At 40.5% G+C, this 16014-nt stretch overlaps 1 long non-coding RNA gene across 1 annotated transcript in view; it reads right to left on the minus strand.

Annotated features, from left to right (window-relative positions):
- The window catches only part of LOC112868411 (uncharacterized), a 143776-nt gene that overhangs the window by 17922 nt on the left and 109840 nt on the right, over window positions 1–16014 (minus strand). Inside the window, exons 4-7 of the long non-coding RNA XR_015242546.1 lie at window positions 14632–14812; window positions 14351–14462; window positions 8988–9076; window positions 7078–7332 (exon numbers count right to left, since the gene is read on the minus strand). This is a non-coding gene — a long non-coding RNA (uncharacterized LOC112868411). The remainder of the gene's footprint in view (window positions 1–7077; window positions 7333–8987; window positions 9077–14350; window positions 14463–14631; window positions 14813–16014) is intronic.

Here is a 16014-nt window from a genome sequence, read left to right on the forward strand (position 1 = left end):
AGCTGGCTTGACCAAGGGGTGCTTTAGGCACATGGGTACAGGAGTAGAATGCTGAATAAACAGGGCGCAGGGTGAGGCTGGTGGCAAAATACTTACAGAAGAGGAGCTCAGGAGTGCAGGGGGCAACAGTCAGATGGGTACAGAGGGAATGAAGACTAATAAAGGAAGAAAAGGTAGGACTTAGTACCTGTTTGCATGTGGAGCATGAAGGATGTTCTGGAGTAAAGACATCATGATTGCCTTGATCCTAAAGAACAGGGTTAGTTATAGGGAGTCGCAAGCATGCCCTAACAGTCCTGTAGCTGGCAGGACTGGGGACAAAGAAGGCTTCCCAGAAAAGTGACATGTTCATGAAGTCTTAAAGGTTACATCTGCTTGCTCTCAGAGAGTAAAGAGCATCCAAAGAGAGGAAACAGCATGGACCAAGACAAAGGAAGGGAAGTGTGGAAAAGAGAACCCCCCATTGTGGGGATGTCTCTGAACACATGAAGAGTGGGAGAAGGCTGGAGAACTAGGCAGGGTCTAGATCACAGAGGAGCTTTAGGACTTCAGGCAGCAGGCACTGGGAGCTTGGAAGGCTTTAGCACAAGGGAGAGACACTGTAAGAATCTCTTGTAGCTGTTTGTACAAATACAGGGAGTTGAAAAATACAGATAATCTCAAAATGAATTGTTATGTGACTCTGAAAGCATCCTCAATTACTTGAATGGAGGGAATTGTATTAGTCTTTTACTACTCATGTGTCTCTGCCTTTATTTTTATATGTTCCACCTTTCAGCGTAGTAAATGTTACTGCTATAGGGGCACCTGGGTGGCTCAGTCGGTTAAGCATCTGACTTTGGCTCAGGTCATGATCTTGCGGTTTGTGGGTTCAACCCCCTGTCGGGCTCTGTGCTGACAGCTCAGAGCCTGGAGTCTGCTTCGGATTCTCTCTCTCTCTCTCTCTCTCTCTCTCTCTCTCTCTCTCTCTGTCCCACCCCTGCTCACACTCTGTGTCTCTCTCTTTCAAAAATAAATAAACATTAAAAAAAATCTAAATAGGGGCGCCTGGGTGGCGCAGTCGGTTAAGCGTCCGACTTCAGCCAGGTCACGATCTCGCGGTCCGCGAGTTCGAGCCCCGCGTCGGGCTCTGGCCTGATGGCTCAGAGCCTGGAGCCTGTTTCTGATTCTGTGTCTCCCTCTCTCTCTGCCCCTCCCCCGTTCATGCTCTGTCTCTCTCTGTCCCAAAAATAAATAAACGTTGAAAAAAAAAATTAAAAAAAAAAATCTAAATAAATATTACTGCTGTAAAAAAATGGGGGTACATAAATCCTCCTAATAATTATAGCATCAGTGAGATTGCAATAAAGTTCCCATTTTTGCATCATCTACTGTTTTGTGCCCTGAACTCAACCTTGTCTGAAACATGTCTAATATTAAAACTGGGATCTCTCCTTGTTTTGGTTTTGGTTTGGTTTGCTGGTTTGCCTTTGCCCACCTTTTATTTTCAACTTTCCAGTCACTTTGTCTTACTTGTTTCTCTTGTACACAGAATATGATTGTTTTTTTTTATTTGTAATTTAAACCGAGGATCTATTTCTTTTGCTTGATACATTTGACTTTTATTAATTTTAATTTGCTAGATATACTTAGAACCAGTCTTAATATCATATGCTTTCTGCTTTTATTTTACTATATGGTCTTTGTTTTGTTCTCTTTTAATTTAATAGATGCATGGGCTCATAGTGATACTTTAGAAAGTTTTAATATTTTTTCTTAATTTTTAAGTAAACTAAATGTAATGTACTTGATCCTCTATATCCTTAAATATAGCTCTGCAAGATGATGAAATTTTCATACTTACTCTTCTCCTGCCTCTCATTTTCCTATCATACCCAATTTTAGTTGATGATGATGATGATAATGACAATGATGGTAATATTTCTGTTAATCTTAATTTTATAATTTTTAATATATATTTCTTTCTATTCCTTGATTCATCAGCCCTACATGGTAATTTTGACTCTTGGCTCCCCCCAGCTTTTCTCTTTCCTCACCTTCTGAATTGTGTTAGTTTATTTTTTAATGATTATTTATTTATTTTGAGAGAGAGAGAGAGTGCACATGCAAGCAGGAGAAGGGCAGAGAGAGGGAGAGGGAGAATCCCAAGCAGGCTTGGCACTGTTAGCACAGAGCTGGAGGCAGAGCTCGATCCCATGAACCATTTGATCCCATGAGTCTAAATCCAGAGTCAGATACTCAACCAACTGAGCGACCCAGGCACCCCTGAATTGTGTTAGTTTTACTGTTTTTGATGTTGTTCTAGTTTGTTAGAAAGTACATCATTTTCTAGAACCATAATTGCCACAGGTCAGTGTTTGTTAAGGTTTTTTTTTTTTTCATCTTAATCCTAAACTAAATTGTTAAAAACCCAGTACTAGTCTTTCTGCCACACTGTCTCTATTCTCTACTGGTTGGTTAAAGTGCAATTTATTCCAGACAGGATCCTAGTGACCACATTTTCTGGGTTGTCAGATGTTTAGTAGCAGCATTTGTACTTGAACAAAAATTTAAATGTAACATTTTTTAATTTTTTTAAATTTAATTTTTTTTGAGAGAAACAGAGAGCATAAGCAGAGGAAAGAGTAGAGAGAGAGGGAGAGAGAATCCCAAGCAGGCTCCATGCTATCAAGCAAAGAGCCCAACACAGGGCTGGATCTCATGAAACATGAGATCATGACCTGAGCTGAAATCAAGACTTGGATGCTTAACTGACTGAGCCACCCAAGCACATCTCCCTTAAATTTAATTCTCACTGAGATTTTTGTAAGCACAGTTCCACTGTCTCCTAACATGAGATGTTACCATGGAAAAGTCTGAAAACAACCCAAAATTTTTCCCCTTAGAAAAGACATTTTAGTTTTGTTTTGTATTGTTCGTTTTGTTTTGTTTTGTTTCATTTGTTTTTATGGTAAAGAGTCTTTACCTTTTGGGTTGCTGGTTCTGTATTGACTTTCTCAGATAGTTTTGCTTGGTTTGGGCTTTGCTTTGTACGTAGACTTAAATATCTTATCTCTGTGATTATAATTCTCCAAATATAATTTCTATTCTTTTTTTTCAATATTCTTTATCAAGCACTGCTTGGTCTATTTATGCATACACATAGGTCTATTTGATCTGTTTCATCTTCCACAGCTACCATGTTCTCTTTCTAATCCTTGTTGACTAATCATTTCCATTTTGTTTTGCTCACCTTAGCATTCCAGTTCTTAAGCCCACTTTTTTGAGCATTATCTGTTTACCTTCTTGTTGCCTCTGATGGCTTCCTAATTTTTGTGAGGACATTATGTCTCTTCTACTTCTTTCCTGAGCTCTGCTAGCTCATTTTTTATCTCTTTCAGTGGTCTTGACATTTCTTCCTTGAGTTCTTATTTTATATAAGTGATATTTTCCATTAAAGTTTATTGTTTTGGTTGTCTGTGCTTATTTGCCCAACCAGAGATAGCACCCCTAGCTGTTTTCTTGTTTATACCATATTCCTTGTTTCTTGATGGAGCCAGAAAGGGTCCAGGGATTCTCTCACAGACAGCTGATTCACTGTAGACAAGTTGTTTCCCAAAAGATTGTGTTGGTTTTGTTCTCTTTGATGAACTCTGTGCTCTGCCAACCTTGATTGAGGTCTTTGGCCCAAGACATCCTTCAACATCTACCTGCTCCTTGTTGGAGTTTTATTGCATTTGACAGATTTTCCTCAACAAAGGTGAAATTTGTATTTCTGCTTTTTCATTTTCCTTATTGTTTGGGAATGAATTTAGAAAGAAGTGGGCAAGGCTTTCTTAACACTATCATCTTAAAAGTAGAAGTCCCCTTTAAAAGGCTGTAAATCCCTGTCTTGCTCCTTCTGAATCCCCAGCACGTAATATTATATCTGGGAAAGAGAAAATCCTCAATAAATACTTGTTAGATTAAATGAATAAATGAAAGAATGAACAAACAGTTCTCAAATGTAATAGTTGAGACATAACTGCATTTAAGACCTTTCTTCAAAAGACCTTCTGCAACTAATCTGGTTCCTCCTCACTACAGCATAAGAAGGCATATTTCCCAAGGCATTTCTCATGGTTTAAAGATCTTCTGCCCACATTCCTCCCATCTTTCACACCTTTTCTTAGCATCCTGATGTCACTTACTATTGAAGCTTGGAGTACCAGTACCCATGAAACAGTAAATTCTACAGAAACACTTTATACAGTGGGGTTTTCTTTCTAGCTTGGTATCTAGCCCGTTTTTATGGATGCATTTTATGATTGTTTCTCCTTGGCTTACTTCTGAAATTGGAAAAGCCCTGTATCTTCTTTACCATAAATCATCAGAAAATAAAAGCAGAATGTCATTCTGCACCATGTTTTTGGTAAGAAAGGATCCTTATATAAGGATCACATATAAAAAATAAGGAATTGTTCACATTTCCCCAGGTCCCCCCAGGGCCCCACAGTGGTCTGGACTCCATCCAGTTGCAGCCATAGAGGAAGGATCCTTTGAGAAATGGAACACTGTAAGATACAGACACTCTTTTCAGCCCTTGTGAATTCCATGGCGGTCTTTAGCATGTATGTGATCCAAGAAAAGATCAGCCCGGCTGTCAGAAGAGATACCAAGTCCAGGTTTCTCTCTGGTTTCCCTTCCAAAAGACAGGAGCCTTTAACTCAAAGAAATCTACTCCTTAAGTCCCTTGAGAATAAGATGTATGTCTCAGACTATTCTTATGCCTTCCATATAGGATATAATAGGCATCTGAGAAATATACATGTTAATTTCTGATTGTCCTTGGGTTTATAGGTAAAACCAAAAGCTGTCCTACTTGCTCAAAAAACTTCAGTGCCTAATCTCTGACAAGATTCCTCATTCCTTTAAGAGATCTTCAATGGATGATTTCCCTTCTTCCTTTGTCTTGGGTCACTCAAACTCCTCCAAATTGCTTATACTCTGCACCCTTCTCATTGCTGAGCTGACTGCAGTTGGTTGCCCATAACTGCCCTTGTTGTTGACAGACATGAAACCCAGAGTCATGTTGACTGACCATGGACTATCTATGCCAGCCTGCAAGACCAAGATGGGTAGGACAACAGGAAAGGGAGAGCCTGGGAAATGCATACCCAAAGTCCTTATTATAAATACTCCAAACAAAAGCACAATGACCAGCCTACAACCAGCACATAAGTGCTCTTCCTTCCAGACATACATGATATTACCCTTCCCGCCCACATCACCAAAGCAGAATACCTCCCTGCTTACCTGCCTGAAAACCTGTGTCCACACCAACCCTACCCCTATCCTGGGGACTTTGATGGATTTTCATTAGGGACACAAGCATCTGCTTCATCTAGAACAGTCCCAGGTTATGTCTGGTGTCCTCTCAAATTAAGCATGTGTCCCAATCAAAAGTGATTTTTGTATGACAAATTATATGCTGTCCCTAGTTTAATTTAATACGTGATTTTCAAAAGGCAGCATGAGTCAGAATGCCTCTGGTTATAAGAAAAGTCCTTCTCTTTTTCCCACCTTTGTAGAAGAATATTAGGACTCACCAAAAGAATGACACCAAGAAGAATGACACAGATACCTGAAGTCCCAGCACACAAGTGACCTGGAACAGGTGACTGGGGAAAATTTGACACTGTAGGGTGTCCAGACAGGCTCAGAAATTTTTACGTGAGGTTTGAAGGAAGAATCTATCCCAGAGAGTAGGAGGGAGGGGCAGGAGAGGCTCAGGGGAGATATTTGGGGATAACATAATCTCCAGGTCAGAAAGAAGGGCATTTATGGAGAACAGGCATTTTGTGTATCCTCTTTCCTCCCTCCTTGCGCCTGCACATTTTGACCAATAATGCACCAATAACAGTGATTTCTCTCTGTTATTTCATTTATGGCAATAACTTCAGGTCTTGTGTCTGGTCATAATGGTGATCTATGTGTGCCATCTACAGTGGGCATGGATAATGAATCCTATTTTATTTCTTAATTAAGAATTTGAAAGTACCGCAAATTACTGCAATTAACATGGATTTTCTTCCTCATTTATTTACTTATTTAGATGCCTGAAATTGCACCCTTAGCTTAAACCAACCACAGGGTTCAAAGCCTGTTAAAATGTATAGTCATTAAAATATTTATTCTTTCCCCAACAGTGAAGTTGCAATTTGGAAATGGTGGTGATATCCATGTATGCAAAACTAAAAAAATAAATTATATCTATCTATATCTATATCTATATGTAAAATATAGAATTCATCCAGCTAATTTAGAAAGTTGAATTTACTGACAGTCCTTTGGTTACTGACAGTGACTGAAATAAACTAAGATTTTCAGAATAGCTCATTATTATTTTGATCTCAACTACCACTGTGGTTTTCCCTCTCAAAGTTCTTGGGGACTTGAGCATCATCATCTTTTCAGAAGTTCAGTGTTCACTGAGAGATAAGAATAACAATTTGAGGGTGGTTGAATTCATCTGCCTGACTTCAAAACAATATACTTTGAAGAAACTGTTTAGCATCAGATTATCTAGTAATTTTGAAGAGTCAACCTTAGGCTTCATTCTTGGGTTTTTGGATTTGGTTTTGGTTTTGTTTCTAACTGGTTTGCAGAGAGACACAGCTCAAGAGAGAGTGGTTGAACTTAACCAAAAGTATGGCTCAGAAACGTAAGCCCTGGGGTGTGGGCAGCAGCCACTCCACAGTGCCGCCAGCAGAGGTGTAAAAGGGTACAGTTCTACCAGAAAGCAACTGGGAAATAGCATCTCAAAAGCCTTAAAAGATGAAAACCCTTTGAAATCCAGCTATTCCACTTCAAGGAATTTATCCTTAGGAAAGAATGAAGGATGTGTACTGAGATTTAGCTACAATGATATCCATTACTGCCCTGTTTATAATAGCAAAATAAATAAACTAAAATAAGCAACACACAACAGTAGAAGATTGAGTAAACCTTACACTGGAATACTAAACAACTATTACAAACTGTGTGGTTTATATTAGCTATCTATGGCTGCTTTACCCCACAGCTTAGCAGCTTAGAGCAACAAACATAGTATCTCACAGTGTGAGTCAGGAGTCTGTGGGCAGTGGCTGAACTGGATCCTCTGACTCAGGACTTCTCATAAGGCTGCAGTCAAGGTGTTTGAACCATCTCAAGGCTTAACTTGGAGAGAATCCACTTTCAAGGTCACTCCAGTGGGTGTTGGCAGGATTCAGGTCCTCTAAGCCTGCTGGTGGAGGTCTCCCTCAGTTCCATTGCCCTCCTTTCCTTGGGGCAGTTCACAACACAGCAGCTGTTTCATCACAGCAAACGAGCCTGAGAGCAGGAGAGGGTGAGCAAGACAGCAGCCAGAGCGATTTTGTAACCTAATCTCAAACTGACATCCCATCACTCTTGCCATATTCTATTGGTTAGAAGTAAGCCAGAGGTCCCGCCCATGCTCCAGGGGAATGGATTTCACAATGGTGAGGATGCAATATAGTGGGGATCCCTGGGAACCATCTTACAGGCTGTGTACCACACAGTTGACATTTATCTGGTGGCAAAAAATATTCATAACATTTTATTCAATGAAAGAAAAGCATGTCACCAAACATCATATGCAGTATGATCTCAATTCTATGAATGAAAAACAGTAGAAAAAAATATATATCCATATATACATAAATACTCATGAAACAATCTGTAAGTGTTCCATGGGTTAACTAGTGGTTATATCTGGATGGTGGGATGATAGATGAGTTTTATGTCTTGTTTCCTAATACTTATTTTCTATTTTTTTCTAAAATGAACATTTTTGCTTACAATTAAAACAAAAAAGAGCACATGTTATTTAATCAAAACCCAAAGCAATTTAAAGTTGACCTCCACTGTCTATCTTTACAGGACTTTTTATTGCTTACTACTTGAAGGCACCTAAGTAGGAGTTCACAGGACTCTTTGTAGAACCCATTGACCCCGCTGTCAAGAAATTGTGAGTATGTTCTAGAACTTTCTATATTTGTGTCTTCTGAAATAACTGTTACCACCAGTAATGCTGCCATGGAAAACTAAAAATAAATTTCCCCTCTGAGGTCACTAGGAGCACATGGGAAGTACCTGAGACAGCTAGGTCATACGAAGACCTTCTTCCCCTGGAGTCATTGTCTTCCCAGCTCAGTCATTCATGGCTGCTTTCAGACATAAGCTAGCATAATCACATAGTGTCTGTTTTCTCTGCAAAATTCCAATAGGATAGGTTCTATTTATATGTCAAAAATAGATGAACAGATCTGACACTACTGGACATATTTGTGAGTTTGTAAAAGGAAAGGGGATGGGTAAGTGAGAAGATAAAATCATTAATAATCCCCACACTTCATTAGTTTCCTTGCCATGTGCCACCAGGAGGGCCTGAGTTGGGATGCCCCTGGTTCAGGGTTAGAATGATTTCTCTAGCAATGTAAATGTTATCATAAGGTCACTTACTGATGAAAACTACTGTTTTGCTTAACATAGATTTATTGGTTGTTTGACAAGCAGACCAGCTTCTCTACACCTATACAGAACACAAAGAAATCTGCTTAGGATGGGTGAGCTGGTATCCATGGAGAAGGAATGCAGTAGTTTTTAAATGGCAGGGAATTAGGACCAGGTCTGAAACACTGGTGGATCTTTCAGTGGATGTATAGTACAATAGCTGGTGTAACGTATAACACTCAAATCTTGGTGGTTTAACACCATAGATCATTTTTCCCTTCTATAAGGCCCCATTGGGTGTTTATCAAAGTGGTGATTCAGAAACCCAGGTGTCTCCTGTCTTGTGGCTTCACCATCTTTTAGGGCCTTTGAGTTTTATGCTTTATATTCTTCATCTACCTGGTTGACAGGGAAGAAGAAAGTGAAGATGGTACACCCACTTCCTACCCACCTTGGCCTGTGATTGATACACATTATATCCCATCGATGAGCACTAGTCACATGGGCCTTACCTTGATAAAAAAGGCCTTGGGTTAGTCCATGACTGGCAGTCACTTCCTAACAAATCCACTATGTGGTAGGAGAACACACCTCATGGGCTCTGTGAGGAAAAATCATAGTGTAGAGAGTTCCTGCTGAGAAAATTCTTAATGGGCATCTGTACATCAGTCACAGAGCAGTTGACTCAGAGTCAGTTGACTCATCAATGACTTTGAATAGTGAATCATTCTGTTCCTATGACGGAACTTCTAATACCAACCATACCCCCTTCTTGTGATTAAGGCAACAAGCCCCTGGTAACAAGGCTCTAAAGATTGTTCTATATAAGAAGTGCTAGATATGCCTGCCAATGCTGGAGGTCTGCAGAAGCCACTAGGTTCTCATGATACCAGCTTTAAAATCACTTCTGTCTGTTTGCCTATCTCTCTCTCTCTCTCTCTCTCTCAGCCTTAGCTTCTTGTTGTGTCAAATGACAGTAACAAGTTCTAACTCTTAGAATTGTTGTAAAGCCCCAAGGAAATAATTCGAGAAAGGGCATGGTACACATTTTCTCAACACCAGTGACTTCTCCAGCCAATATCCACATATGATGAATAATCTCTGAAATGCCTTACCAGCACTACCACAGTTGTTGATTCTAATAAGATCCCTGTTACTATTAAACTACAATTATAATAATTAGCACTACCGCCAATAATAAACCCATAACATCTCTTCTATGCAAGATGTACATAGACGAGCCTTGATCAACAGTGCTTTACATTTGGATTTTTGACTCTCATGACAATGGTATAAAGTGGGAAGGAGACTCACTATTATCACACCCATTTCATAGGTGAAAGAACTGAGCCTCATGGAGGCTAAGTGATAATGACCAAGGTCACATTGTAGCCCACTCAGAGAGTTACCACTTGGCTCTCAAACCCAAGTCCAAATGATACTACTGCACCAGAAGTAAAATAGGAAATTGTTGGAACAAGTGGAATCATTGAGGATACCTAGTCTCACCCCCTCATTGTTCAGATGAAATGGGGATGCCTTTGAGGGCTACTCCGTTTTGTGCCACTGGCCTCAGGTTGTCTTATCTCCTTCCAGATTAGTCAGGCTAATTGGACCTGGGTTGTGGGATGGGGATAGAGACAAGTAGTGAGTGTTGATGTCATTTTACAGAGGCTATAACACATGGGGCTCTTGGAAACTGTACCAGGGAACATGAGCAGAATCCCAGGAAGGTGGAAAAGGGGGTACTTTTCCTCCACTCTGGCTCATACACAGACACACTGGCCAGCACCACAATCCTAGTGATATGGGTGACAGACTAAAAACCACTTCTAGGTTTCTTAGCGTTTTCTTTCTCTTCCATTCAATTCTTTGGACTTTTCCCAGCTGATGTTAATGACTAATTCTTTAGTGACTTTAGGGGCACCTGGGTGGCTCAGTCAGTTAAGCGTCCGACTTCAGTCAGGTCATGATTTTGCGGTTCATGAGTTAAGAGCCCCGTGTTGGGCTCTGTGCTGACAGCTCAGAGACTGGAGCATGCTTTGGATTCTGTGTCTCCCTCTCTCTCTCTGCCCCTCCCCTGCTCGCTCTCTCTCTCTCTCTCTCTCTCAAAAATAAATAAACATTAAAAAAATTTTTAATTCTTTAGTGACTTTGTTCTTTCTGTTGAGAGAAAAAAAATATTTCTACTAGCCTTAGGTTTGCAGTATAAATAATGTCTCTGGAGATAGTGTTTGACCCTGAGTTGGGTGACTCCAACTGCCAGGGGCAGTGAGCTATAACAAACGTGGATCTCCATGTACAGCGCAGCCCCCAGGCCCAGACCTGCTGCTCACAGCTGTGACGACATGAGGGTCATTTAGACACTGTAGGTCAGGATTCCCTCATCTGTCAAATCAGGTGGATGATGCTCTCCTCACCACCTCCCCCACTTTCTTATGGAAATACTGAGACCTAGGGGCTCAAACAAGTAAATAGACAGAAGTGCTTTGAGAAGCATAATGTGCTAAATAAATGTAGCAGGCGTCATCATTATCACTGTGCTATTGCCATTATTATTTTGTGGTCAGCTCAGCTTTTCTTAACGCAGAGCAGTTAATGAAGTGGCAACTGTATTGGTTTCCCACTAGGAGGGTGACGGGGCCAAATGAGGCTCTATTTTTATCCCATTTTAGTGTCCAGTTTTTTTTTTCCACAACAGCTATATCTAGTGGGTTTATCAGTATTTTAATTACAGTGCCACTTTATTATACTTATTCCTAACAAAAATCAGGCCAAGGACATTTTTTTAATTTTAAAAATGGTAGATTTCCCTAAAGAAATCCTAACTTTCACCAGCAACCATAACACTGCTACCTTACCTCTAAGCTTGGTACCTACAACTTTTAATGAATTATTTTCAGCATAACCAAAATTTTTAAATTGTACTTGAAGGTCTACCAGTAGAGAGAAAAATGACAGAATCTATTTGTTATCAGGCTTTGGTTTATAAATTTTTCACCAGCTGAGATGCATTTTTCCTATGGTCATGAGGATTTATGGGAATAGGAAATTTAGAAATCAACATAAAGACAGACTAGAAGGGCCAGACAGACAAAAAGAAAGAATACCCACTCCCGACCCTGGTGCATGGCCATTCTGTTGCTTCCTGCAGCATTTCAGATAGGCTTGCCCTCGTATCATCATCAAAAACAAGCAAACAACTGCCTCATTGGAAGGAAAAAATAAATGTTGCAAAGTAGGGAATCTAGCCCGTTAGGGCCATAAAATATCAAGTTATAAGGGGTTTTGTAAGCATATGGCCCCAAATAACCATTTTATAGATGAGAGAAGTAAGACTTACATAGGTGAAGTGTATATCCAAGATCATATAGATGCACAAATATTAAGTTGAGCCATATATTACTTTCCTATTGTTGTTGTAACAAATTACCACATACTTAGTGGCTTAAAGCAACACAAATTTATTATCTCACAGCTCCATAGGCCAGAGGTCTTACACAGGGCTCACTGGGCCAAAATCAAAGTGTTGGCAGTGCTACATTCTTTTCTGGAGACTCTGGGGAGAATCCATTTCTTAGCCCTGTCCAGCTTATAGAAGCTGCCTGCATTCCATGGCTTGTGGCCCCTTCCTCCACCTTCACAGCCAGAAATATTGGGTCTCTCTGATCTTTTTTCTGTAATCACATCCCTGACCACAGCCAGGAAGGGTTCTCTGCTTTTAAGGACTCATGTGATGAGACTGAGTCCACTTGAATAATCCAGGATAATCTCCCTATCTTTAGGTCAGTAACCTTATTCACATCTGCAGAGTCCATTTTTAGCATAGAAGATAACACATTCACAGGTTGTGGGGGATTAGGATGTGGACATCTTTGGGTGGGGATGGGCATTAGTCTGCCCACCACAGGGAGAATGAATTTATGGAGAAAGAAAATGGTGAGATAGAGCATTGATTGCTTGAGCAAGAAAATAACTGTGGACCCTTGTGGTAGGCTAGAGTCTCTAAGATTCTGACTCCACTTGGAGACTTGTTGGAAGTAAGAGTGCTTAGGATCAAGCCCTGCAGGGTAAGGGAAGGAGGGAGGAATGGGCAGAGAGAGGTGCTGGGCAGCAGGCTTTCCCAAAGCCTCAGCTCACCCCATGAGAATCCAAGAAGGGGATGGCCCTTCAGAGTTGTCATCAAGGTCTCAGCCTTTAAACTCTTTCCCTCTGATTGCTGTGACCACATCAAGCAGTCACAAGGTGTGGGCTGCCCCAACGAAAGTTTGTGATCTTGAACAAGTCTGCTTTCTTCAGAGAGGACAACTCCCAGTAGCTAGTGGAATTTGTCCTTCATTGATGAAAGAAGTTTATAAGCAGACAATCACAGCTTCTACCAGAGAACTTGTGCCTATGTTTCATGCCCACGTTTGAAAATATTAATAATAATAAAGTCAGCTGTGATCTGTTTTGAATGATACCTATTTGACAGATTTTGCAAAGTGATTCATCTATAGCAAGACAAGACAGGGTCTAGAAGGAGACTTGCATGAACATGGAAGCAAAAGCAGGAAGGAGTCACATGGGAAGAGGAGAACAAGACTGGGTCAGAAATGGTGTGGACCCCAAAGGAAAGGACAGACAGATTGCAAGTTCTGGCGACTAAGATCCAAACCCAGGTCAAAAGTCCAGGACTCTTCCCAAGCCACAGCAGAGAAGTGGACATTGGCAGAGGCTACAGGCAGGGGTGGTAATGCTGCTAATTGGTTTAGAAGGATTCCAGCAACTTCCATCAGAGACTGGTCAGGACGTTGCAGTCCATCATCAGCCATGGAGGTGACTAGGGAACAGGTAAGAAGTCCTGTTTCAGTAGAACTGAGGAAAGAACAGAAACCAAATTACCAAGGAAAAGGGTGTTCTGTATGAGATTAAGCAGGTGAGCTGTGGTCTCATGTCATCTAGCCCATGGATGTCATTTGGCACAAGGCACAGGATGCTCCAGTCATCTCAGTACCAAGGGTTAGACAGATGTGAAGGCATTGCTGTGTGCTCACTCCACAGGAAGTCTTTTCACAGAACATCAGGGCTAACCTTAATGTTAATTTTAACAAAATGGTATATGTGAGGAGGGTACAAAGACTGATATGTTCCCACCCTTGAATCTCTGTGACTCTCACTGTCTTTAGTCAGTGCTAAGCCCAATACCTGCACCAGGGTTAGCTTAGTCTTTTTTTCCACACAGACCTCATGGAATCTCAACCACCTCCTCTTCTTTGCACATCCAGACTGAAAATGTCTAAAGGAAATGGTATTTAAGAAAGGGACTTCTTGGGGCACCTGGGTGGCTCAGTTGGTTGAAGTCCGACTTCAGTTCAGGTCATGATCTCATGGTTCATGAGTTTGAGCCCTGTGTTGGGCTCTGTGCTGACAGCTCAGAGCCGGGAGCGTGCTTTGGATTCTGTGTCTCCCTCTGTCTCTGCCCCTCCCCCACTCACATTCTGTCTTTCTCTCTCAAAAATAAAATAAACATTAAAAAAATATTTTTAAATGATAGGGACTTCTTGCATCTTCTAGAAGTCTGTGTAGATACTGCACTGGGTCTACCATACTTACAAAGTAGATTTCTTTCTCCTACATGCATTGATTCAACTGGTGACAGCAAAGCACTTCAACACAGTAAACACCATTACCTTCCTGTAAGTCCTTTGTCACATGTAACTGTCAGCAAAAACACTAACAAAAACTTCTGTTTTTTATAAAGGCTTCACATTTTTACCAAGAACTTTCATGTCCATTATTTCATTTTAATTTGACAATACTACTTGGGGAAGGAACATTTTATGCCCCTTGTAAAGATGAATAAATTGAGATTCAAAGAGTTTAAGTGACTTACCTCAAGTCACAGGTTAGAGTCTGAACCTGGAGCCGGACCTTATTAACACAAGTTGCCTCCACCACCTTCTCATGGTATGTCCACCCCAGTGAAAGAGCTGTGTCTCATAACCCTGGAAGTTTGGGAGAAAGGAGTAGGAATAGTAGAGAAGGCAGAAAGCTGAGGAAAAAAATGTCCAACTTTCACCTTTTATCTTAGGCTAGTCCTGAGTTTATTGCTTTTGACTCTTTTTGACTTTAGCTCTATGTTTTTAATTCTCCAAAAAATTCTTACATCCTTACCTCATTTGTTCCACTCAGCAGTCCAGTCCCGTGAGGTAGGCAGACCACATCTAACAAGGGATGATGAAGCTGAAGCCCAGAGAGGTTAGACCACTGGCCTAAGAACAGTTGGCCATCTGGTGGCAGTGTTGGAGCTGGAACCCAGATCTTTGCGTGGGGATGGGATGGGGGGGAGCCCCTGCTGAGAGAGGTAGGAAGGAGGCATTGCCTTAAAAGACTCATCAATATTCATATACATTTCACAATATACGGAAGTCAAGCCATTATGCTGTACACCTTAAACTTACATGTCCATTGCCTGTCCATTGATGATATCTCAATGAAACTGGAAGAAATAAATTTAAAAATTCATACAAAAGTAAAAGGGGCCAAGAATACCCAAAGAGTTTTGAGAAAGAACATAAAGAAGAGGGGCTTACCTAACAGACATCAAAACTCATGATAAAACCTTGTGATGGAGGTGTAGGGATATAGAGATTAATGAAATAAACTAGAAAGTTCAGAAAGAGACCCATGCATTTTGGGAAGTTGGGTACAAGACAGCAGTTGATTACAAATAAATAGGTAAAGTATGGACTTTTGATATTAGTGTCACAACAATTGTCTCCCCATACTCGAAAATTAACATTAGAGTTCTATTTCATATACTAAATAACAGAATATTGCAGATAAACTCCAGGTGGATTTGAAGCTAAAAGTTCAAATAACAACAACAACTTTTAAACTATTAGGAGAATGGGGTGCCTGGGTGGCTCAGGTGGTTAGCTGTCCGACTTCGGCTCAGGTCATTATCTCATGGTTCATGAGTTCAAGCCCCACATTGGGCTCTGTGTTGACAACTCAGAGCCTGGAGTCTGCTTCTGGTTCTATGTCTCCCTCTCTCTGCCCTCCCCCACTCATGCTCTGTCTCTCTCCATCTCTCAAAAATGGATAAACGTTAAATTTTTTTTTAATTTAAACTATTAGAAGAAAGTTCAGAAAGATGTTTTTATATCAAACCAGGGAAATATTTCTTAAGATTCAAAAAAAGCACAAAAGAAAAAGATAAAGTGGATCACATTAAAACTTAAGATTTCTATAAGACAAAAGACACCATGAGCAAAGCCAAAATACAAGTGAGATATTTGTAAGAGGCAGTTGCAATGCATTTGACCAACAAAGGATTAATATCTAAAATATGTTGGTAAAACACTGCAACAAGGAAAAGACAAACAGCCCAACAGAAAAACAGGCAAAATATAAAAATAGAAATGTAAATCAAAATGGCCTATAAAAACATGAAAAGATGCCCTACCTCATTAATAATCAAGGAAATGCCAATTATAGCAAACAGATACCATTTCACACCTACCCAGTTGTCAAACATTAATAGTTCAACGGTGC

This window comes from Puma concolor, chromosome D3 (genome assembly GCF_028749965.1).
Source record: "Puma concolor isolate L17-30 chromosome D3, mPumCon1.1.hap2, whole genome shotgun sequence".
NCBI classification, from domain to species: Eukaryota; Metazoa; Chordata; class Mammalia; order Carnivora; family Felidae; genus Puma; species Puma concolor.